Source organism: Balaenoptera ricei, chromosome 1 (genome assembly GCF_028023285.1).
Source record: "Balaenoptera ricei isolate mBalRic1 chromosome 1, mBalRic1.hap2, whole genome shotgun sequence".
Lineage (NCBI taxonomy): Eukaryota > Metazoa > Chordata > Mammalia > Artiodactyla > Balaenopteridae > Balaenoptera > Balaenoptera ricei.
The window spans coordinates 129583196-129609854 of NC_082639.1; the positions used below are offsets into that span (position 1 = coordinate 129583196).

A 26659-nucleotide genomic window follows, 5' to 3' on the forward strand; every position below is an offset into this window, starting at 1 on the left:
TGTTATTTGTGTATATGTTTTTGTGTGAACATAAGTTTGCATCCATGTCTATATTTTTATTATAATGAGATTACATACAAGGACATTATGTGTTAATATGTTCTCTTCCCACATGAGCTATATGCACCTCCAGGATTTTGCCTGATCCAAAGCAAGCAGCATAGTGTTATGAGAGTACAGCCCCTGACCTGTGTTTTTTTTTTTTCTTAATCATGGAATTTTATTTTATTTATTTATTTGTTTTAATTAATTAATTAATTTACTTATTTAATTTTGGCTGTGTTGGGTCTCTGTTGCTGCGCACGGGCTTTCTCTAGTTGCGGCGAGCGGGGGGCTACACTTCGTTGCGGTGTGCAGGCTTCTCATTGCGGTGGCTTCTCTTGTTGCGTAGCACGGGCTCTAGGCGTGCAGGCTTCAGTAGTTGTGGTGCGTGGGCTCAGTAGTTGTGGCTCGTGGGCTTAGTTGCTCCGTGGCATGTGGGATCTTCCTGGACCAGGGATCGAACCCATGTCCCCTGCATTGGCAGGCGGATTCTTAACCACTGCACCACCAGGGAAGTCCCCCTGACCTGTGTTTGATTCTCAGCTCTACTGTTTAATAGTGGTGTGACATTGGGCAAGTTACTTACCACCTCTGTGCCTCACTTTCCCTCATCCTGGAAAATGGAAGCAGCTGCATAATCTGCACATTGGTTCCTTGACCTGTAGAGTGAGGCCTATTACATGGGAGAGGCCAAGTGGAGGCCACTAGACCCACCTCTATGTAGGAAAATAGTAAACCAAAAGGAACACTGCATTACTGGAGAGATTGCAAAGATTAGTGCCACCATCAAGGATTTGGAAGATGTAGGGGTGGTTATTACCACCACATCCCCATTTAACTCTCCCATTTGGCCTATACAGAAGACAGATGGATCTTGGAGAATGACAGTGGATTACTGTAAACTTAACTGGGTGGTGACTCCACTTATACCTGCTGTACCAGATGTGGTTTCAGTGCTTGAGCAAATTAACACATCCCCTGGAAACTGAGATATAGCTATTAATCTGGCAAGTGCCTTTTTCTCCATCCCTGTTAATAAGACCCACAAGAAGCAGTTTGCTTTCAGCAAATAAACCTTCACTGTCCCACCTCAGAAGTATGTCAACTCTCCAGCTGTGCATTATAATTTAGTTCCCTGGATCTTGCTCTCCTTTCCCTTCCACAAGCTATTGCACTAGTACATTACATTGATGACATCATGCTGATTGGACCTAGCGAGCAAGAAGTAGCAACTACTTCAGACTTACTGGTAAGACATTTGCGTGTCAGAGGGTGGGAAACAAGTCTGACACAAATTCAGGGGGCTTCTACCTCAGTGAAATTTCTAGGGGTCCACTGGTGTGGGGCATGTCAAGATATCCTACAAATAAAAAAGAGGCACAATGCCTAGTGAGCTTCTTTGGATTTTGGGTGCAACAAAGCCCTCCTTGGGGTGTGTTACTCCAACCTACTTACCTAGTGACTCAAAAAGCTGGTCGTTTTGAATGCGACCCAGAATAAGAGAAAGCTCTGCAACAGGTCCAGACAGCTGTGCAAGCTGCTCTGCCACTTGGGCCATAGCATCCAGCAGATCCAAAGGTGCTTGAAGTGTCAGTGGTAGGTAGGGATGCTGCTAGGCCCCAACAACTGAACTGCACCTCAGGCCATTAGGATTTTAGATCAAAGCCCTGCCATCTTCTATAGATAACTACTCTCATTTTGGGAAATAGTTCTTGGCCTGCTACTGGACTTCAGTAGAGACTGAATGCTTAACCATAGGCTACCAAATTACCACGAGACCTGAGCTGCCCATCATGAACTGGGTATTATTTGATTTATGAGGGAGTGCACAGCACTTCAAAAGAACTCCTTGAGTCTTCTAATTTATACAGAAACAAATCTAGGGAACATGTGTGGAAATGGATATTAGGGGATTAGGATCATAGTAGAAAGAACATAAAGTTGAATCAGGCCTTTGGACTTAGACTAGAACTTACACCACTGGTTCTCAGGCCTTCAGACTGCAGATCCGGGGACTTCTCAGCCTCTGTAATTGTATGAGCCAATTCTTTATTAGAGATCTCTTTCATATATATAAAGTCATATATATCTCCTATTGGTTTTGTTTCTCTGGAGAACCCTAATACAAGCAAGTTATATAACATCTATATGTCTTAATTTCCCCATCCTGGAAAATTGGGATAAACAGAGTTCTTACCTCCCAGAGTTGTGAGGATTAAAAATAGTTGATACACTGAGTTTGCTGAGGTCACAGCAGTATCTCACATGTTTTCATATCCTTAGCACCTAGTAAAGTTTATGGCAGAATGCTGATGTTCCTAAATATTTGTTCAATAAATGACTTGATCAATTTTTAAAATAATCCTAACATATAAAACTGTATTATTCATTATTTTTTATTCAACAAATATTTATGAGTACCTACTATGCTCAGGTATTATGCTAGGCCCTGGGCACACATTTGGAAACATAAATATTATCATCAAGAGGAAAATGAATCATTGATACAGACTATTTAAGCTTTTTTTTTTCTCACAGAGCTATTATTCTTTACATAACAATTCATTCCATAAAAATTTCCTTTTATGGAAGTAAAATAATAAAGAATGAATAGCACACGCACTGGCTTCAATTACTTTCTGAAAGTCATATTAATTTACTTTTTGAAGCAAAGAGCAAAACAAAGATTAAACAGAAGATAAGAATTTAAATACGGGTATTTGACTTCTTTTTTTTAGTCAAGATGATTTCAAATTTGTTGCCCTCAGACCAGGGCCATGTACTTAACTCTTGTTTCAAATAGGTTGATGATTCTGAGACTTTCCGTAGAGTAATGCTGGTGAATATAACTCAGGCCATATTTACAGATTAATTGTAACATGATTAAATTTTGCATTTCCTTAACCGTGTGTTGGTTGGTGTAGTTTGAAATAATTAGATTATAGGGTAGCCCAATTATTTGGCTTAAACAGTCATGCATACACCCTAGGGCTTAATTGCCATGAATAAATCAATACCACCCGAAATTCATTGGCTGTCACTGACAATAGCTTTAACTGTACTTGCACAGTGTAAGAAATTCAATTAGCAGGCTAAGACCCATGATTAAAACTTTAGCCATTAAAATAACTGCTGGCTATCTCCTAGAGATCAGTTTTTTTCTCAATGTAGAATCTGTAATCCTACCCAATTTAAACTTTACAGTCATTTTTCTCAAGACAGACTATCTAGTTTTTTTTTTTTTTTTTTTACTTTTCTTTGGTAACCATGAAATACAGTACACTTCTCTTTTAAAAAAACTGGGAAAGTCATAGGGCTTAAAAATTTCTAAAATAATTAGACCTGGGTCTTGTCCAGGAAAATCTACCATTAAAGATAAAGAAATCTTAGAACATTGTGACTAGTTACAAAGAAAGATATTTACAACGGAAAACGCCTACTTATCATATTTACTCTGAGAAGCAGCGAAGTAAAATTCATGATGAAGCTACCGCTGATTTCGACATTTTTATTTACTAGGTCGTCGGCTTCCAGTTTACTGCTAGGTTTTAAAAGATGTTCCTAAGCGAAAGGAAGGGGAGAATGCCTATCCACAGACCGGGGGGTCAGCTATTTCTTTCGATCCGGTGAGCGGCGATCGAGGCGCGTGAAACAAGGGTAGGGGCGGGAATTAGCGACTTAATAAAACTCCCAGCTAGCGAGGAAGCCAGCCCGGTGTTAGACACAAGTAGAGCAGAACAGATTTGGGGCTAATTAAAACAACCACAGGACACTCCCCCTTGCGTTAGCGGGGTCGGCTCTCCAGCATTCGCAGGGTTGGAGGCGGGGACTAGTTCGGATTCAAATTTAAAGCGGGATGCCCGCGCGTGGCCCAGCAGGTGCCTCCAGCCCGGCTGCCCGCGGAGGGCGTTTCCGCCCCTACCTGCCCATAGGGCCGGAAATTACCGAGAGGGGAACGGCCCCTCCTTTGTTGTCAGTGTTTCAACAGCGCGGAAAGCCTTAAAAAGTGCGCAGCGTAGAGGACGCGGGCTGGTCCGCCCACCGACACTCCACGCTTCTCCACCCTCTTGGCCGCTGTGTCCCCTGCGCTTCTTTTAGAATGCCACTGGGGGAAGCTGGAGTAAAACTGGGAGGGGAGTGAGGCGGGAGGAGTAGGGATGATAGTAACAAGGCACAAGTGCTCCCTGTACTACCCTTCACAGATTACGCAACGGGAGGCAGCCAAGGGGAAGTAGCGCATGCGCGGACTGCCTTACAGGCGCGCGGAGAAAGTCGCGCATGTGCAGAGCCCAGAAGGAAAAAAGAAGCGAAGGGGTGACTGGCAGGTTGAGGGCGCTTTAGCTACTGAAGAGGCACAGCGGCCAGGGGGCGCGTGCGCAGAGCGCCCGAAGGGGTGGGGCTCTTCCAAGGGGACGGCCTCGCGCGCCCCCTGGCGCGCGCCCGGGGAGAGGAGAGAGCGGGAGGGGGCGGAGAGGAGGGAAGAGGCATGGAGGGCGGGAGGGGGGAGGGGAGCCGGAGCGAGGGAGGGTTTATCGACCGGGCGATTTTGGTTAAAATATTCAAAATGGCGGACGGAGGAGCAGCGAGTCAAGATGAGAGTTCAGCCGCGGCGGCAGCAGCAGCAGGTAATCATTACAGCATTTTACATATTCATATTCATACTCAACCCCGGCTCCCGCTGCCCCCCCCGCGACTTAGCATAATTTATTAGTACTCAGGATTATTATAATTAACGGCGGGGAGATGGGGGGCCGGGGAGCACGGAGCCCCCGCCGGGCGCCGAACGGAGGGGGAAAGAGGCTCGGAGAGGCCAGGCGGAGGGGGAAGACAAGGGGCAAAGGGGGCTGCGATCCACTGCGCTCCTCCTGCCCCAGCCCACCCCGCTGCCGGCTCGCCCGCCCGCCGGCACCGGCCCTCCTCCTCAGCCGGCCGCCGCCGCCGCCGCCGCCGCCTCCTCGCAGCCGAGCCCGAACCCGAGCGGGTCCGCGGCGGGGCCGCGGGGCCGGGGCAGAGGGAGAGGACAATAAAGACATTTTACATATTCATAGCTGCTGGGCCGGCGGGGCGCGGCGGGGCGCGGCGGGGCGCGGGCGGGCGACCCGGGCCGGGCGGGCGCGGGTTGGGGGGGGCGTGGAGGGGGAATGGAGGTGGCGGCGAGCACAATGCCGGGGAGGCGGCGGGGCCGGAGCGGACCCCGGCGGCCGGACAGCCGCACGCGTCCTCCCTCCGGGAGCGGGCCGGGGCGGGGGAACGCTGCCCACCGCGGGGGGCGGCCCGGAGGGCGGCCGGGGGTGCGCCGGTGGAGAGCGCCCTGCCGGCGCCCGAGCCCCGCCGCCGCACAGGGGTCCGAGCGGGGCTGAGCCCGGGGGTCACGGACTCGGGCACCTCGGCCGCGCCCCACTTATCTCCAGTGTAGCGGCCTGACCCGAGCCAGGCCTGCGCTGTAGGTGGGTAGGGGTGAGCGGTCGCGGGCGCTGCGAGGTGGCCTCGGGGCGGAGGGGGTGGGGAGCCCGCGCAGGGGTCCGCTTCTCCCCCTTGGGGTCGGACTGGGTTGAAAGCGGCCCTTGGGGAAAGTTGCCCTCCGAGGGGCAGGTCCTGCCGGGCCGCCCCATGTGCTCCGGGCCAGCGGTCAGGGGTCTCAGTGGGTCCTGGGAAAGCCCCCTGTCCCCGGGCGGCCGTGGATTCCCGAGGGAGTTGGGCTGAAGGTGCCTGGCGTGGTCTGATCTCTGTCTCCCCCTGCCCCTTCCCATCCCCCCTCCGCCTCTGCTCTTGACCCGGACCGACGGGGCCCGGGGCCCTCGAGGGCCTCTCACTCCCAGGCCCCAGAAGCGCCCGCAGGCCTCCCAGGAACTCGGATGTAAAGCGCTGCCCTCCTGCCCCTGCCCCAGAACCGGCTGGGCTGACAAGTTGATAATATTCTTGGTTTCCCCTCTCTGGTTGGGAGTTGGGTAGGGGCGGGGTTCCCCCTCCCTGGTTCTGCACTCCTGTTTTCTTGCTGGGTGCTGGGTCCTCTTGATTCTCTGGTTAGCTGAACCTCTCTCATTTGAATAATGTCTAATTCGGGGAGGTTTATATTATTGAAATGGCCGCCTGGCTTTCCCCGCCTCTCATGTTTAGTAATTCAGACCTTTAATAACAGCCACTCACAGCCCAACGCCGTGTTTATATTTTACATTCGCCCCATGTGCTTTTGTGGTTCGATATGATTCTTTTTTTTTTTTTTTCCTTGGCAATCCACAGGGCTCTGAGATCAAACCCAGGCTGTGCTGGGAAGAGAAGGGGGAGAGCTAGGCCTTGGCTCCTCTAGCAGTGGCCTAGGCCTCATGTTCTCTGCCGCTTGATTTATTTACTAATAACCAAAATGACTCTCTCCCCCCCACCAACTTCCACACACTTACCCCTACTCCGCGGGCAAAACAAACCCTCTTGGGGCCTTAGCAGCGTTCAGACAGCTCCGAGCTAAGCATCAGCTCTGTCGTGTTTTGTTTTCTCTTAAAAAGACTTTCTTACAGTTTGCCGTAATATTGGGCCTAAGAAAAAAAAAATTTATGACTTCTCATTTTCAGAGGCGAATGAAACCTATTTTTGTTTAATACAAATAAATCATTTTGTTTTGGGGCTAGTTCACCCCTGCCCCTTGGCTCCTACCCTCAAGTTAAACACTTTCAGGCTTTGTAAAGGTCTGCAGGATTTGTAGAATCCAGTAGTTTTTTTCTAGGAGTTGTAGAATAGGTAGGTATTTTAGAAATTCCAATTAACAGCACTTTCAAAATTCCTCAGTGCTGCCTTCCCTTTTCAGCCTCTTCATTCTAATTTAAAATGGGCTGATATTAATTTTGTGCTATCACTGTCATAGACTTGCTTATTTTAATTGTAGCACTCCTGAAAACAGAAATGGGTTTATGTTTTTTTTTTTGAGTGTTTGTGTCATGGTTAAATGAGTGAAAATAGAGATAAACACAGGCACTGTGTCTACCCTGATCTTGGAACTTACTCCCCTCCCAGCACACCGACCCCTCTTTCTTTAAGTTGTCAGGATTGATTTTATGTTTTATGTAGACTTAGGACATTTGGTCTGTGAAAGGCAGATAAACTTTTGCGATTTAAAGAAATAGTGATTTTGATTTGGGGGCTTTCCCTCGGTAAAGTTTTCTTTCTTTTTTATTTTGTATAGTTCTGATGTGTTTTTTTAAAAACATGGTGTTGCTTCTCATTGGTAGTTTTTTAACCTCGGCTAGTAAAGTATCCGAGAAGTGTTGTTTAACATCAATGTGTTTAATCTTTGAAATTATGTTAAGGCACTTGATGGTCAGCTGCGAGATACATATTTTGTGAGACATTAGTCTTCTGTTTAATTGGCAACAAAATTCTAGATTTGATGGGCTAAAAGCAAGCCAATTTCAAATAACCAGTTCTTACTATTCTTTTACCTCCAGTAGGCTGGCCTGAATGCAGCAGGAAAAAAAAATCTGTAGCTTTCATGAGAATGTTCAGGTGAATAACTGCTTCAGAGACCTGAAGCATGAGGTTGGATAGACAAAAAAACAGTAATATGATTTCATGCCTTCAATAGCATATGTTTTTGCACCCGATTCCCAAGATGTGGTCAAACTGATGATGTCATTGGACAGAGGACAAGGTGCAGCTAATTTGATTTATTGTCCCGAGGTGAAGTGTAGCAGTGAAACCTTCTCATAGGGAAACCATTTATCTCGGGACAATTTCCTTTATAGCTGAAATTTAACCACTACCAAGGCTGTAGATATTTTATCCAAGATGATAAAATGTACGTTGCCTTTTACAAACAAAATTTCTTTCTTACAGTTTTTGTGATACAGGAAAGGATGACTGTTGTTAACTGGCCTTATATTTTGGTTGGCTTTCCATGCTATTGTAAAAATTCATTTCCTCAAATTCTCAGTTGGAGACTATGGTTTTAAATAAGTATAATCATAGAAGTGATCCATGAGCATGCTTTAGATAGGTTCTTTGTAATCCCCCAAACTCCAGTTAGAAGCTGTGTTTCTTGATTTAATCAGAGCATAGCCTGGGATAAAGGAGAGATCATATTGGCCTTAGAAGTTATTTCAATGAGTAAAGTGAACTTGACGAGGATGAGGGCTATATATTCTGTTACGTTGAAATTATAGTGTTTAAATTAAGGTAGAATACTTACAGTAAAGCATGTTCTTTGCAAACAGTTTTTAAAAAAAATAATTCAGAATTCTTTTTGGATTGTCTTAATTTAGTCTGGACAAGTTGTGCATTTTATTTTGATTGATTAGTGATTTTTAAAATTGTTCCACTGTGAGTGATTCCACATATGATTTTTGACCTATTAGATTTTCCTGTCAGACATTTTCCGTCATATTTTTAACTAGTTTATCTTAAAGTGATGATTAAAATGTCCTGGGAATGTGGTAGAATAGCTGTGACTTATTCCTAACTAACTTGTGAGCCAAGCTTGATAGAGTATTTTAGGTTACTTTTGAGCCTTCATAAGTTTATAACCTGCCTGTTTCCTTTTGTATCTGTCAGGTGGCTTCCCACAAGTTTTCAGAAAACCCATTGTTACTTCCTTCTTAACTTGCTCCATCTAGTAGTTATAATGGTACTTATGAATTTAGGTCTTGAAAATTTATGTGACAGCTGACCAAATATTTTTAATTTCTAAAAGGACCGTTCTTCTTCCAAGCCATTACTGTTCAAGTAATTTTCAACCTCGGCCCCAAACTAATTTCGAATTCCTTTCATTTTGTCATTGTCGAAAATCCCAGTAGTCAAGGAAAAAACAAATAGCGACTATTATTCAGGTTTAAATGGTGTAATATTCTGCCATATTTTAAATTCACTGTTCTCTGCTTCGATAGGCAGTATAAAGAAGAAGGAATAAAATGTGTTTCATTGCTGCGTAGGTTGAAGTAATTGTTAATCTTATTCATCTGGTCAGTGGATTTTGGAATAAGTTTAGGACTCAATGTTAAATTGCTCTTATAAAGCCACCAAAGATGTTTAAAGGAGCCTTGAATATCTTAAGCAGGTGGTTCTAAAATGACAGAACTGGAAATTTGAATGTTGCCTTTCATAAGTATTTTCCATTAAAAATGAAACATTTAAAATTTCTTGAATCTGTATTGCTTGATCTTGAGTTTAGGTGTGTGGGTCTGTGTGTTTAAGTTGTGTTTTTAAAATTGGTCTCTCACTTTCATGAATGTCTGTTCCTTTGTACTAGGAGGACTATAATATAATGTAGTAGTGATTGCCTTAATGTTATCAGTTATTTTTGTTTTGTTTTTAATGTTGACAGCCCACAGCTTTAGTCTTCTTTCAAGCACTATTAAAATCAATTTTCTTTTAAAATACCGAAATACCGGTGTATGACTGTCATTAATTTGCTTTTATACAGGTGTTGGTTCAGTTACAGTTTTTGTGATTAGTAAAGACTTACTATGAAGCCTAATTGTAAGCAGGAATGTGTTTTCCTAATGGAAATGATTGTATTTAGAACTATTCAAATAATTATTGTTTGCAGAACAAGTCACAGACAAAACATGTCCCTTTTTGGCCACCCATGTTCTTGTTTCTGTTGCCTCCTTTAATGTTAAATGCCTGAGCAAACATGTTTATTACTTATTTCTCAAGGAAATCTAATATTAGGTATTAGAGTGTGGATTTGATTGTTATACATCTGCCTTATTTGAGTTTCTGTATCCCTCCTAAATGAATCCTTTCGTCCTTTTCCTCTTTATAGGGAACTCTTTGGGCCAGAATTTTGCTTAATTCTTATCCTGATTGTGTTGCTTAAAAATATCTTTTTGAGTGGAATCAAGGTTGAAAGAGGTAATAATTATGGTTCACAGATTACTTATCCATCTTCTTTTGCTGAATGTTTTTGCACATTGTTGACATTTTGTAAATAAAGATAGTTGGATAACTTAGTAGATTTATATTTCTTCTTAGGAATAAATTGGTTTTATTTTGTACTCAAATATTTCTGACTATGTTCTAAACTGGCAGTGAGCCCTTATAAACTCTTTTGGCGGTAATAGCAATGGAAATAAAAATAGCATGAGTGGAGCCAGTGCTTAACTTACCGATCCATGTACAGTATATTTAGAATTTGGAATATGAGAATTGTCTTGAGTTTCAGAACCTCTGATGTGAAGAAGCTCTTTACATATAATGCATGTTGTTTATAGAGTTCTGTGTTTTTACCGCAGGATATTAATTTATTGAGCATTGATAAGATGTCTTATTTGTACTCGGTGACTGATAAAACGCCTTTGTTTTTTGTTTTTTCCCAGTTAAGCAAATACTCAAGTTTTCAGTGTTGCCTAGATTTTGCAGACAGGCCTAGCAATGAGCAAAAGAAAAATCAGCAAGCCTCTAGATTTATCAGCTTCTTTTTTAAAGTACTATCCAGGAAACTAGATATTCATCCAGAAGGGGATACATAATATTAATTTTTAAAATGACAATGTGAAGCACCAAACTTAGCTCAGTGTGAATGTTGGTAGTAGATTTACTCAGCCTGTGATATTGAAAGACCTTGCAAGCACAGTTTAATTTGTCACATGATTTATTTCATAATTCTCTGTGTAACTTTATTGGTTTTTTATGTTGGAGTCATAGCTCTAGTGTATAAAGTTAAATCATTAAGTTGGTAAAATAATAAAAATTATGGGTAGGCCTTTTTTTCTTTGGACTGGTGAGCTTTCTCATTGCAATAGAAGGTATAAACAGGAATGGCTAGGAAGTGAACATTTTGTTGTGTATGTTAAACAGCTCAATTGTTTTTGGGACTTCCCTGGCTATCCAGTGGTTGAGACTCCGAGCTTCCAAGGCAGGGGGCGAGGGTTTGATCCCTGGTTAGGGAACTAAGATGCCACATGCCAAAAAAAAAGCAAAAAACAGCTCAATTGTTTTTAACATGTGGTCATCTCCTCAAGAAATGGAGTTGTACTGACTAGCTTTCTGATCTGCAGAGTGAATATATTTTTTAGAGAAAAGTGACTTAGCTATTTTCTTGTTTTAGTATACTTATTTTAATAGTCTGCTTAGTGAAAAAAATGTGCTTTTTTTTGCTGATTCATACTGCAGTAGGCAAGTATATTTTAATCAATCTTTTAAAAATAATTATTTAAACATTTCTTAGCTTGCAAAAAAGTATCTGCTGCTTTGTACCTGGTCCCTATGCCAGTTGTCTTTGGGGCTAACAAGGGAATATAAGACTTTGCTGTGGAAGACTGCTGTGGCATTTACTTAGCAGGGAAAAATTTTAAAGCAATGTATATACAGTTGGCCCTCCATATTGGTGAGTTTGGTATCTGTGAATTCAACCAACTGCAGATCGAAAATATTGGAAAGAAATATTCCAGAAAGCTCCAAAAAGCAAAGATTGAATTTGTTGTACCTGGCAACTATTTACTTAGCATTTACATTGTATTCAGGATTATAACTAATCTAGAGGTGATTTAAAGTATATAAGAGGATGGGCATAAGTTATATGCAAATATAACACCCTCTTATATAAGGAACTTGAGCATCCCTGGGTTTTGGTATCCTTGAAGATTCTGGAACCAATCACCTGTGGTTACCAAGGGATAATTGTAATTACATATTAAAATATATAATGGATAATAATGATCAGAGTAGAAATCAAAGTGTGTCCAAGTTTGTAGGAACCAAAGCATCCTAGAACTGTTGTAGCTGGAAGGTAATTTAGATACAGTCTATCCTAAAACCTTTACAGATGAGGAGGCATTATTCTCAGGTGCTTTAGTGACTTGCCCACAGTCTCTTCACTATTGAGTAATGGATGAGAACGCAAGACTTCAGACTTTCTAGTCTCCTCCTCCCCATGCCTCCATCTCTCCCTCTACCACATTGCTGCTAGTCAGAGCAGACTTTTAGTAGAAGGTGAGATTTTTTAAGCTGAATTTAAAAGGGTGATAAGAATTTAGAGGAATGGGAAGACATTGCCGGGGAGGTTGTGTTCAAGATTGTGCTGTATACGTAAAAAATGAGGTATTCTATGTGCAGGGAGGCCATTGGAGGTGTTTGAAGTCAGGAATCCTATGATAAAAGCAGTCAGTATTCTAGGATTAACATGGTGGTGTGCAAGCTGATTTGAAATAGGAAGGGAGAGATTGACTCCATGGAAACCAGTATATAAAAATAAAGGTATGTGGTTTGTTGACTAATTGCTTTAAGCTATAGAGATACAAACATAATAAGACAATTACCAGACCTCAAAAGGCTTTCACTCTAACAATGATGTAATGAAAATAGATAATCCATAGTAAGGATGTTGAGAATGTTGTCCAGTTACATCACACAGAATAAGGACCTTTGGGAGAAATTCTTGCCTAGTCTTTACAGTAAGAACTCACTTATTTCTGACCAATGGTTTTGTTTTTAGTCTTCTGGACACTGAACTAATTGACTTTATTTCCTTTTCAAATCAAACTACAGTGTTTAGACCAAATTATTAATCTGAAAGTTTAGATAGGCAATTATGGTATCCATAATTTTTCTTAGCCTCATTCCCAGTCCATTTTAGGTGCTTAACATTTTGTTTTGCATTTGTTTTATTGCTTCCATCTTTAAACTCCTGTTATTTTGTGTTTTATGTGGGCTACGTTATATCCTTTCTGGAGCAAGGCGGGTATAAAACAATAAAATTACTGTAACCATGACATAATGATACTGTCTGTATTTTTATAGTACCTTGAAATTTATAGCAGCACTCTCATTTTCATTAACTCATTTGCTCCTTTCAGGAAATATTATTATGCCCATTTTATTTTTGAGTAAAATGAAGCCCAGATTAAGTGACTTTCCCAAGGTCATGTGCTTAATGAGCACAGAACGTGTTTGGGGAATAGCAAGACTTCCAGGTTAGCTATTACTGAGGCTGCATATTGGAGAGTGGTGGAAGGCAGGTTGGGACTCTGTTCTGGAGAGCTCTGAATGCTGTGCGTTGGTGGTGCAGGAGTTTGGATTTCATTTGCTTGGCAGTAAGGAATCATTGAAGTTTTTTGTTCTGGACCGAGGAGCCATAATCAAAGTCCTTAAAGTGTTTTAGCAGTTAATCAGAGTCAAAGGGGATAGCAGGGTTTCGAGCTTAGATTATCAAAAGCAGTGCCATGAACAGAAGTAGGGGAGTTGGAAGAGGGAGCTATTTGGGGGAATAGGCAATGAATTCAATTTTAGACCTGTCGTTTGAGACATGATTGGGTGGCTCTTATGAGGTTGCAAGTTTATTGTGAAAATCAAGAAAGTTTTACTGAATTAAATGTGTGATAAACATACAAATAATAGGATTGCGATATATGCACATGCCACTTTGTGTGTGGACTGAGCATTGAGTCTGAACACTGTAAATTCTAGGCATCTCATTTTGGCTTTGACACTGGCTTCTATAGTTGTTTCAACAATAAGATGGTGATAATACCATTGTTACAGGGATGCTGTGGGGAATAACAAATTGATAGCAGAAGCATTTTTAAACTAATAGTTTTTAAAGTAATAGTTTTTCTTACATGAGCACGAGTGTAAAATCAGCAATTTTATTACTTGTGCTGCTGTAGAGAGGGAGAAGCTTTAGCTTTTAGATTGATTCTATGGGACACCATACTGCAGGTTGTACATTTCCATGTGCAGCCAGCACCTGGGGAGAGGGAGGTACACCCCAATACTCTTGAAAACTACACAATGGAGGTATTGCATTGTGGCAAACATAAACTTGTCCTTGATTTCAGGGCATTCTGTTATCTCACCCCCATCCCTGCCTATGCATTCTTATCTTTTACTACTTCCTTAAATAGCATGACTCAACAATTCCACCAGGAAGTCCCCTTATAGGCCCACCACAAACAGTTTCTTTTATCAAGTTTTAAGTTTTTTAAAAATCGCCATAAAACTTTGTGTGGAAGAGCTGTTCTGGGAGGGTGGCTATATTTATTCTGAAGCGTGGGCTCTCCTCTCCTCTCCCCCTTCACAGCTCTATCACATGACCTGAAAGTAAGCCCACTGTTTTGGTCAGTCTGGTGTTTGGGATGCTCTCTGAGAACCTTTGCTCACAAGCTCACACTGTCCCCTCCCTTAGAATGTCGTGGTATGTGGTGTGGTATAGTGAAAATGGCACTGGGAGTTGGGAGACCTGGGTTCCCCCAGGTGACTGGGACAAATTTCTTCACCACTGAATTTTTTCTTCTTCTTCTTCTTCTTTTGCATTTGTAAATACGAGAGCTTTCAAACAAAAGGCCATTGGAGTTCTTTTCAAAATGAATTTTAGGCAGAAGCTTAATGTTAAAAGGTAAGAGTGGAGCTGTTCTGATTGAGATGGGCACAGGGGCAGTGAAAGCATCCTCCCTCTACTCTCCACAGTGACCCTTAGGGCCCTTCCACAGGATCCTTAGGACTCCTGCTGGGTGCACTGTTTGAACACAGTTATCCTTATTTATCATACGGGACCTATCTGTCCTTTAGTCTATCTCCACAAATAGCTGATCTCTCAAGCCTGTGCTTCTGTCCTACTTTGTCTGAATTTAGCACTTAATTTGTGTTCATTTAGCTAATTCAGCACTTCATTATACACAGTCTTATTTTTTTCTCTGATTGAGTTATATAAGTAAATCTTGTCTCCTTAGAGCCTTGAGAGCAGGAACACACTGCTAGGGACAGAGTAGACATTTAGCAAATGATGCTTGATTGATTAAATTAGGGGTTCTCAATCTTTGCTGGGATAAGACTTGTCCATGGAACTTCTGCAGCATGCAGAGGCCCAGACCTTACCACCTGAGTTTCTAATAAAAGTAGAGGTCTGGCCATCCATAGTTTTAAAAAGTTTGTAAAAAATGATTCAGTAGCATTGAATGATTGCTTGTTGCATTTCAAGATTATTGCTTACAGTATCTTGAACTGGGTTCTCAATGTACCGTAAAGGCTTCATAGTAGAAAGACAGACAGAGAACTAGGAAACTTGGATCCTTATTCTGTTTGTAGCATTATCTAGCTTTATGATGTTGAACAAATCACTTAACTTTTCTGGCCCATAGGTTTCTAAATTGACAAATTATGTTTTATTTTCATACTTTGTTTTTCTTTTTAAGCTGTGGTGTTCTTCAAAACATGTTTTTGGGTGAAAACCAGTAAACACAACAGATACTTTGAGTAGCTTGGCTTCCATCTGAATACCATTTTAATAGACATATTAAGAATACAGAACATGATAGGCTTGATCCTAACTCAGCAGCAGAGCTAAAACATATGGGGAGTCTGAAAAGGTAGTATTTAGATTTTAAACTTGAAACATCTTACTAGAATGTGAATGAACAAGGACAGTAAGCTAATCAGGAACTGTAATATGCGAGCATGAACTGGATTATAATTAACCAACCTGACTGGTCCTTCTGCATTCATTTAATTCAGTAAATATAGAGCTTTCTTCTATTCCTTGCCATGCACCCAGCACTGGAGAAAGAGTAGTGAATAAGACAGATACTGTCTCTGTCCTCTCAGAGCTTACAGCATGTTGGGCAAGTCATACATTAAATAACACTGTTCATAGTTAATTGAGTAAAATATGGGAGATTCACAATACTCTGAATAAGATAGGGACATAAGCGTAAGATAGGGACACCTAATCTGGACAAAAGGATTTAGGAAGGGCGTCTGAGGAAGCAGTGTTTACACTGAGACATGAAGGGTGACTGAAAGTTAACAATTCAAGTCTGGGTGTAGGAAGTGGGGTTGAAAATGTTGCAAAGGGAGCAACATATACATAATTCTTGAAACAGTGAAAATGCAGCACTTTCAAGGAACTGAAGTTCGGCCTGGCTGGTCCAGGAAGAGTAAGATTTAGCTGAAGAGCTGAAGATGATTTCCAAATTATGAGGCTATTTTCATGATCTTTGTCCTTTTTTAGTGGCCAAATACCCAGGCAAAATTTGTGGAAGAGATTCCATAACTTCTAACAAATGTATTAATTTCTAGTGATAACAATAATAAATAATGTTTACCAAGTCTTTCTGCCAGTTACTAAGCTTTACACGCATTTTCATATTAATCTTCACAGTGACCCCATGAAGTGTGTACAGGTGTCACCCTCTTCATCTTTCAGGTGAGAAAACTAGCGTAAAGAGGCTAAGTGGTACACCTAGGTCTCTGACCTATTAGCTATAGCTGTATGCAATTAAGAGCATTACTATGCTCTTAACCTTTAACTTCTGCTTCCAGTCAAGTTGAATGATGAACTATTTAGCAGCTGTTTCTGAGTTTATCCTTAGTGCTCTTATGCAGTTCCCAGTTCCAGATTGTGTGGTCTAGAATCAGTGGTGCACTCATCTCTATCTTGCAGTTTGGGGAGATGGACAATTGATTAGCAGATCTAATGTTAACCTAGCTTTCAGACATATCGAGTTGTTGATTATAAAAATATTTTGAAGCTGTTTGTATATAGATTGCTGATTCTGGTAATCCATAAATCCTGAACATTTTGGAATTATATTTTAAACTGAAGCTACTTGCCGATGTTAACATCCAGATAATTTTCATTTGGGGCATCATTTATTTTTTTTGTTGTTGGCTAGATAGGAAATTAGGACGTGTGTAAAATATTTTAATGTTTCTCAAACGAGTTGTGACTTAAAATTGATATACTGGCAAGTACTGGGGATTTACTACTCCCCTTCCCCCCACCAAGCTGTAATTAAGCCAGCTTTCAGTTGAAGAAACATGACAGTTGATTATTGTTTCTGATAAGTTAGTCATTTAATGGTATTGGTATTCCCTATCATATATACCCTGTTTAATCCTTCCCCATATCACCCTGTTTATTGTTACAGTGTTTGTGTCTGAAACACACGGTTGTTGTGTGTTGTGTGTTACGGTGCAGAGGTACTCCCCTCTGAGTGCTTCTTCATGCAGTCAGCCAAGAAGGCTTTTTTGGCAGACTGTAATATATATTAACTCATATGCCAATCACTGTTAGTTAGGAAGGAATTGGTGAAAATCCTCTGATGTTATGAGAGACATTGTAAACATCACAAAAGCCTGAGAAGACAAATTAACAATTTTATGGGTATTCCTGGAAGAAATGGTGTGATTTCAGAGGATTAGACTGTAGTGTCAGAGCCATTGCCAGTTCCATGATGCTGGAATCACATCTTAATAGTTCCGTCCTGATATAAGACCCAGTATGGTGCTGGTTCAGTGATTGAACGCCTTTCCTGGATGTGCTCCTGTGCGTGTGCAGACCCACGTACCCTAATTAGATGCACAGTGCATCCACATCCATGCTCATACCCCAGGTGTGCCTGCGCCTCTCATGTATGTGTACATAATTTAAAAAGGAGGGACTTCCCTGGTGGTGCAGTGGTTTAGAATCCCCCTGCCAATGCAGGGGACAGGGGTTTGAGCCCTGGCCCAGGAAGATCCCACCTGCCGCGGGGCAACTAAGCCCGTGCACCAGAACTCTGTGCTCCAGAGCCCACGAGCCATAACTACTGAGCCCATGCACCACAACTACTGAAGCCCGCACGCCTAGAGCCCATGCTCTGCAACAAGAGAAGCCACTGCAATGAGAAGCCTGCACACCGCAACGAAGAGTAGCCCCCGCTCACCGCAACTGGAGAAAGCCCGCGTGCAGCAACAAAGACCCAACACAGCCATAAATAAATAAATAAATAAATAGATTAAAAAAAAAAAAAAAGGAGTCACTGTACATCCTACTTTTTTTTTAAACATGGTTTCCTATTCTTTAATGTTTACCCAGGTAAATAAACAATCCTTTTTATTTGCTAGGTACCTCCTCTGCGTAATTTCAAGGCTAACCTTTTTTTTTTTTAAGATCTTTGAACTTTATTTAGTTGAGTGACTTCTAGTGGCATAAATAACAAACGATAACCTGATCGTTGAATTATTACTCACAGTGGCCGTAGCTGATCAAGGTTGAGTCGTCTTAGGTTAGTCAAAGAGGCCCAGTGAATTCAGTGGAGGGGCAATTTTCACCTTGTCTTATAAAACTGGAAAATATTGACATGTCTGCAGGTTTCAGTTCTTCAAAAACTAACCTAACCTGCCTTTTTACCTAATAATTTTTCACAAATATCCTTCCACATCTTACCTTATCCTTTTTAATGGTTACACATTATTTTATTGTATTGGTAGACCAACCTATTTACTTATTCTTTTTTGGTGTATGTTAGATTTTTTCCATAGTTGTAGATACAGTGTTTTTTTTTTTTTTTTAAGATAAATCCTTAGGAATAGAATTGTAGCATAAAAAAATTACACACTTAAAAATTTTGTACATGTTGTCAGACTGCCCTTGAGAGAGGTACCATTCTATATTTTTATCTATCCTACATATTTTATGTACAGTATTTAATAGTATCAATTTCCCTGCAGTGTCTCTTTTAAATTTTTGATATGTTGATAGATGAAACACTGTTGTAATTTTCATATTTTTGCTATAAGTCGAACATGTTATTACATTTTTCTTTTTCTGTATATTTTTCAAATGTAATGTAAAACTGATTTACTTATTTTTTATATTATAGGAAATTTTATTATGCATTATCACTTTTTTTTTAAACATCTTTATTGGAGTATAATTGCTTTACAATGGTGTGTTAGTTTCTGCTTTATAAAAAAGTAAATCAGCTATACATACACATATATCCCCATATCTCTTCCTTCTTGCGTCTCCCTCCCTCCCACCCCTCTAGGTGGTCACAAAGCACCGAGCTGATCTCCCTGTGCTATGCGGCTGCTTCCCACTAGCTATCTATTTTACATTTGGTAATATATATATGTCCATTCCACTCTCTCCGCCCCAGCTTATCCTTCCCCCTCCCCGTGTCCTCAAGTCCATTCTCTACATCTGCGTCTTTATTCCTGTCCTGCCCCTAGGTTCTCCATAACCTTTTTTTTTTTTTTTTTAAGATTCCATATATATGTATTAGCATACGGTATTTGTTTTTCTCTTTCTGACTTACTTCACTCTGTATGACAGTCTCTTAAGTCCATCCACCTCACTATAAATAACTCAGTTTCGTTTCTTTTTATGGCTAATATTCCATTGTATATGTGTGCCACATCTTCTTTATCATTCATCTGTCGATGGACACTTAGGTTGCTTCCATGTCCTGGCTATTGTAATTAGAGCTGCAATGAACATTGTGGTACATTACTCTTTTCGAATCATGGTTTTCTCAGGGTATATGCCCAGTAGTGGGATTGCTGGGTTGTATGGTAGTTTGATTTTTAGTTTTTTAAGGAACCTCCATACGGTTCTCCATAGTGGCTGTATCAATATACATTCCCACCAACAGTGCAGGAGGGTTCCCTTTTCTACACACCCTCTCCAGCATCTATTGTTTCTAGATTTTTTGATGATGGCCATTCTGACTGGTGTGAGGTGATACCTCGTAGTTTTGATTTGCATTTCTCTAATGATTAATGATAAAACAGTGATTTCTCTCTCTTGTTGTATTACACTAGTTCTGGCCCTTTCATGAAAATGTGTAACTTCTTAAATATTCTCTTTCCATGAGTACGCCCCCCCCCCCCAATTAATTCCCATACTTCTTTTGAATAGCAGTTTAGGGATGAGAATAGAGCTGGGGTCTACCCTGGGAACACTTAAACATTCCCTCAGCCTCCCCCATGTCCTCCAAACATGCACAGTCTGAGTTAGATACCTCTCCTTTGTTTCTGTAGATCCTATTCTGGCATCTAAGTTACTACTTTTAATTATGGGTTAACTTGTTTCTCTTTTTTGTAATAGCTTAAACTCTGTGCCTCAGGGACTACATTTCATCCCTGACACTTAACACATGCTTGCTATGTATTTGATACTCAACAAATATTTACTGAATGATTTTTTTGATTCTCAGATTTTTTTTCTAGCAATATACCTTTAATAGCAGAGGAGAATGAACTTGTATCCTGAGAGCCTGGGAAAAACTGTGGTGGCCCATATACTTTAAAATTATTAACTATGAGTTCTTTATTCTCTTTCGTTATGTATTGGTGATTGTTTTATATATCAAATATTTTAAATTATTCAGCTTTTCAGTAAAATTTACTTTCCAGGAAGACAAGCATGTTTAGCCTATGGCTTTAAGTACTCTACCAGAGATCCTTGGCAAATCAGTCTCCTGATAGAGGAAGCACATATGAAGTGAAAAGAGCATCAGCTCTGGAACCAGACAGACTTGGGTTTGAATCCTGGCTTTGCCGCCTACTGGCTGTGGGCCACGGGGCTAGTTATTTAGCCTCTTTGTAGTACTTTACAGAATAATCTATTTCATTTAACAAGTTTATTCATAGTAGATATTTATGGAATGCCTACAGTTTGCAAGGCATTGTACTGTTTGTCAAGTTTGTGCTTGTAACAATCATACTGCTTGCCTTCATGCAGCATCCAGCGTGCCAGAGTTCTCTTGCATGTGACAGTTAGCGTTTACCCTCCTTCCCCTGGAGCTGTTGCTGATTCCCCATCCACTTATCAGTGCTTCAGCAACAACCAAATCTTACTTATCTGGAACCAACTGGTTTGCAGACTAACCATAGTTTATAAGAAATAGTGCATTTTTGAAAGAATGAGAAATGATCAGCAAAAACATGTACATATATTCTATGTGATCTCTCATTGACCCCTGCCAGGTAACCGTAAGTGCTAGATGTATGTACCCCCTTGGTAGTCAGATGCTTTACTGGCAGCTGTCTATTAGCTGTTCATTCATAGAGGGGATAGTTGCAGGTCATCTGTGGCGCTGTGGTCCTGGAGAGCAGAGCCATGCCTTGCCTTTGCACAAAAATGTTTCTTTTAACAGAAGGGAATTAGAGTGAGCCTAATTTTTTACTCTGCCTGCTCTTAAGACATTTTAATTTTTAATCAGATATTTGGGAGGACAGGGGTGAAGAAGGAATGGAAAGATAATGCGGATTGGGAAGTCTAGGAATTTATTCACTACCTACGAACTTGGAACTGACAGGACTTAAAATCATTTCAGTGCTGGATTGAACTGGTGTCTAACCTCCCAGCAAGCTTGGAGTTTTCTGGGGTGTGAGGAACAGGGTATTTCAGGAAGCTGACAATGAGGAGGAAGGTAATTTAACTTCCGAGTGGAGATGGCTCAACAATGTTATGTGTGAACCCCAGTTGACATACAGCAGTGACATCATTGTAGAGTCCCTTGGTTGCTAGGAAAGATGACAGTGACCTTGAAGGAAAGAGGCTATCTAGCAAAAACATGATCTTGGCATGTTGTGGAGTTTAAACACCTGCCTAGATTATGCCAGGTAATTGGAAAGCTGAGAGGTCAGTAGACTCAGATTGTTGCCATGCATAGGGTTTTTCCTAATATTTGGGGGTGGGGAGGAAGAGCTCAGATAAGAAACGGGTTATAATAACAGTCTGTTTGTTTTTCCAGGTGTACCCTTTTGGCCATTATCAAGTAATTTTTATGTTTTCTTTATCAATTGTGACTGTTTTATTTTTACTGTTTTGAGTGATACCTGTGGAATAATAAATATTTCTAAATATTGTATGTAACTTTAACCATACAATAAGTTCAAGTTTACACAAAGTCATTTTTAACTACATTGATCTAATTTCTATAAATAAAAAAATTATTTGGGATGTTCTCTGATCTTTCTTCTGTTTCCCTTCTTAATTTCCCTTTCCGGTTTCCCCATGTTAATTGAGAGTTGACTGGTTTTTATTTTTTAAATCTGTGTATCATACTCTCAGAATCCTTCATCTCCCTTGACTTCTCGTGTGATTTTGTTTTCTGATCCATTAAATTTAAAAAGAACATTTTCCTTATGATGCATTAATGCAAACTTTATCCATTTGTTACATTTTGTCCACCCCGAAATTTAAGGTGGTTTGTAGAGATTCATAAACTATAGCAAGAAATGCAAAATAAAAATATAAAATAAAATCAAAATTCTAATATAAAAATCTAATGTTTGCTTTCAGTGGGGCACAAATATTTCTCTAAGCTTCATTGTAGATGGTACAAAAAAACAAACCCAGGCAATTTATGTTCATAACATTTGAAAGCAAACAAACCTTTGTTTTAAAAAAGCAGAACTCCTGACACTAAGATCAGAAGGAAGTGGCTCCTCAGAGACCTTATAAACAGGACCCCATGTAATGGAATGAACAGAGGCCTTACAGTAGTCCTACTATGCATGCACCGACAAACTTCATAAGGCCCCTCTGTAGGCCAGATGCATCATCGTTAATAAAGACACTTAACGTGGTGGGGAGGTGAGGAGGATTCAAAACAGAGTGTGGCTTAAAAGGGGAAGAGATTTTGGAATAATTAGAAGCATGGAGATGTTGCATATCCTTTAGGCAGTCTTCCATAAATATTCTTTCTCTCAACTTTGTATAGATTATAAGCTCTGTGAGGACAGGAAGTTTATCTGTTTTGTTCACATTAGTACAGAGTTAAGGGCACAGTGTAGGTTATTAAGTCTTTTCAGAATACATATGCACTGGGTTTGAAATTATATTTGTTGGTGCTTATCATTGAAGTTAGATGATCTTGTTCAGGGAGATGGCTACTCAGGCAGCACCTCAAAGGGTAATACCACATGGGCACGCTCATTGGCGGCCTGGTTGTCAGTAACTTGATTTCATTACCATACTTACAGGTAATTGAGTTCAATAGAACTGACTCTTGCTAACCAAATACAGAATAGAGAGAAATAGAAACAGTGCCTGTTTGTGTTAACCTATAAATCTATTATGAGAAATATAATTGCGAAGTGGACCAGAATTCTTGGCCATTCAGCAGTACCTTGTCTCACTTTAAGAGAAGCCAAATTGTAATCAGAAGAGTTGCTTTTAATGACTCTTTTTTGGTCAAGGCCAAAGAAATTAATTAAATATGCTAATGGTTAGGACGTACCTTCTCTGCTGGTTAGGATGTATTTTGCCCTGAACAGTGCTGGGCACGTCCTGAAAAATTTTTGTTTTCTAGGCTTCCCATTTCTATTTTTAATTGTTTGCCATTGACAGAAAGAGAACACTAGGTTAAACAGACTACTTAAAAGCTGTTTTTAAATAAGGGGGAAAGGTTGAAATTTGATATTTGTATTGTTTGTGGATCTAAACTCCCTGCGGTGTTCTTGTTTGCCATGCTGTTAAGGCATAGTTAACTGCCAGTTATAATAAATGTTGCTTATCTTGTATAGTTTTCACTACTTTGCCCGAGTAAAAGAGCCTATCTAAAAGTGCTGTCCATAGGAAACAATTCAGGTGGTAATTTTAGTGCATACTACAGGTGTACATACACAAAGTAAGCTGTGATGACTTAACGGTTATATTTTGGCATTGTAGTCACAGTTGAGACTCTCATCCCCTGCCCCCTTTTTTATTTTAATTCTGGCAGGTGCTGGGAATGCTCAAAGCAGAATACATAGCTCCTTGAACAACAACAGGCTTTGAAAAGTGATCACTTTAATGCAGACATGGAAGTTTCCTGTCAGCATTAAACCGGAGTTTAGGAGCCTGGAGTGATGGAAATTGACATTAGGTAGAGTGACCAGGTGGTATTAGGACAGTTGGTTGTCCATTTGAAAAAAAAAAAATGTGTGTCAGGGTCATACCTTATACCATACACAAAAATGAATTCTGGAGAGATTAAAGATTTGAATGTTCAAAGAAAAACTCAGAAAAGTACTAAGACAAAAGTAGGAATTTTTATTTAGTTTTAGGCATGGAAAAGCTTTTTGACACGGCGTACAACTCAGATGCCATACAAGGGAAAGATTGATAGGTTTAACTATGTAAAGTATTTAAGGTTCTTCCTGCCAAAAGCCTCTACAAATATAATTAAGTTATATGGGAGAAATATTAGTAGCCTATAAGAATGATAGAGTTAATTTTTCTTAGTTTATTAAGTATCATTAGACATCAATAACAAATGACAGGCACCCCAATAGGAAAATGGTCAAAGTATATGAATAGGCAATTCACTGAGAATAAGAATATAAATATATGAACCCTGATTAAGAGCCTCAGCTATAAAGACAGAACCTTCTTCAAGGCGGAAATATAAAAAACTAAAGGATGAATTGGAAAATGTGTGCTTTGGTAGGGTAGTGAGGAAATTAACGTTAGGGAAAAGGATAGAGTTGAATACTGGCCATGATTTAGAGGTAATTTAGGAGTGTTTATATACATATACCTGTACACACACACACATATATATGTAATATTTGGTAATTTTATTGCTTTAAAGGAGGAAAATATATTTAAAATCATGAAATAGTTAAGTAGAGAAGGGATTCCTGCCATTCCTGATTTAATATGTAGGACAGCAGATAAATGATTTGTTTATGCCTTGGGTAAGCTTGTGTAGTAATTGTTAATTTGTTCCAAGATAAGTGTCTCAAGGATAACTGAAAGTCAGTTATTAACTCACTTTTTCTCGTGCTTTTGCACAAACATCTTTAACAAATGTTCCCAGAGTCCTGATGAAGGTTCTTTTTTGCAGTGGTTTAAAGTCCTTCCCCAGAGTTCTTCAACATTATGTTTTTTTTTTTTTTTTTTTAAAGAAATTCACGTTCTTTTATTTATTTATTTATTTATTTATGACTGTGTTGAGTCTTCATTTCTGTGCAAGGGCTTTCTCTAGTTGCGGCAAGTGGGGACCACTCTTCATCGCGGTGCGCGGGCCTCTGACCATCGCGGCCTCTCTTGATGCGGAGCACAGGTTCCAGACGCGCAGGCTCAGTAATTGTGGCTCACGGGCCCAGTTGCTCCGTGGCATGTGGGATCTTCCCAGACCAGGGCTCGAACCCGTGTCCCCTGCATTGGCAGGCAGATTCTCAACCACTGCGCCACCAGGGAAGCCCCAACATTATGTTTATGGGACTATCCATTCTGATTCAGAACTCAACTTCTGGAACTCTTGCATTAGGGACTCCTTGTTTTGTAATGAAATTGTCACCCAGGAGATAGCAGTTAACCTCTCCTCCTTCTTTCCTGTTTTACTTATCTGCCTCATTGGCCAGTGTAAAGCAATAACCTGAGCAGAAGGATATCTTCCATTATAACTCATTTGCCTTCTTACAGGCATGTCTCCAAATGGTCTACAGAATCCTTCTAGTGGCAGGTGAAATAACTAAATATTGTATTTAAAAAGAAGGAATCAGAAATCTCCTTGCTTCTAGCTACTGCTGGGCAGTAAACACAGTGAGGTCAGCAAAAAGTTACTTGAGCACATGAAGTGATGCTGTTAAAAGAATTTGAAAGCAAAATTTGCTATGGATAAATAAGTTGACAGCAAGGTTTGTTGTGTGAGCTGAAAAATTAACAGACAACCTCAGTTGGCAGTATTAGCTTAAGATAGAATGATTCTGGGTAGTATAAAATAACAAGTTACCAAATTTGGTTTTGTCCCATGTGCCAGGCACTGTGCTAAGTGTTTTACATGAATTATCTAATTTAATCCTCACCTCAACTATGATACTATGATATAGGTATTGTTGAATCTCTGTTTTGTAGATGTGGAAACTAAGGTACAAGAAAGTTACGTAATTTTCCGAAGTTAACATCATTAGAAAGTGGTGGACTTTGTTTAAAATAATTTAAGGGTATTGATTCCAGTTTTTAGCTAACATTAATTGACTTCTCTGGTTGGTTAAGGAAGGTATTTTTAGCAGAAATTCTTTGTTATTGTCAATCGCTTTTCTTCAAGTTTCTGGAAACAAAGTTATATGTTGGGTGGCAAAATAATTTTAGAGATAGTTATGTGTTTGAGTGCTTCTTGCTCCTTTCCACTTTTATAAAGCATTGTGGACATTAATTTTGTATGAATTAAGAAGCATAGTTTTAATGCTTTTTGGTTTTGGAGTTGAGGTATCAATTGAGTTTTCAGCCTACCTAGTGACAGTCAAAATAAATGCCATGAATGAAACTTTCAGCACTCTGAACAGTGATATAAAAGTAAAATAGGACGTGGATACCTTTGGAAAGTGTGTGTGTGTGTGTGTGTGTGTACCAGTTTTCTGTTCTGGACCTCATGGAAGAGCTGCTTGCCCTTGTGATGATGCTGAAAGACTGTTAAAGCTGGTATTTGAAAAATAGATGAAAAGCTGCTGGTGTAAGAACCCAAATCACAGAAGATTCCAAGACCAGCTTTCTCATAGTAAAGGGTAACTTTACTTAGTTACCCTTTGTGTAAAATCAACCCAAATCAGGAGGCACAACTTAATTTATATGGACCCAAGTTTTCATATTTGGAATTGTTACTTGTTTTTACTAGCAAAGTAACAGAAGGTACAAAACCTTTAGGAGTTTGTGCTAATTGTAATTGTTTTGTTGTGAAACGATACTTCAGACATAGTAATATATTTATGATGGCTGCTTTTGCATAGGGTAAATATTATATCTGTACATTATAGACAAAATTCAGAAAACTATATCATACATATTAATATGCAAACATATGGGCACATTCTCTTTCTCTCTTAGTCCTTAGTCTCTCAAAATGAATTCTATCTTTATTTGACTCAGTCGAATTTTGAGGCGGTGTCACTTAGTTGAGACCGGATCTCTGTTCTTTAGTGCCACTGTGTAACA

General features: G+C 40.2%; 1 protein-coding gene across 3 annotated transcripts in view; it reads left to right on the plus strand.

Moving 5' to 3' along the window:
• Positions 1-4616: 4616 nt before the first annotated feature.
• POU2F1 (POU class 2 homeobox 1) overlaps positions 4617-26659 on the plus strand; it is a 178598-nt gene continuing 156555 nt past the window's right edge. For all 3 annotated transcript variants that reach the window (XM_059935530.1, XM_059935547.1, XM_059935557.1), the window contains exon 1: positions 4617-4667. The gene's annotated coding sequence lies outside the window, so the exon portion shown is untranslated. The remainder of the gene's footprint in view (positions 4668-26659) is intronic.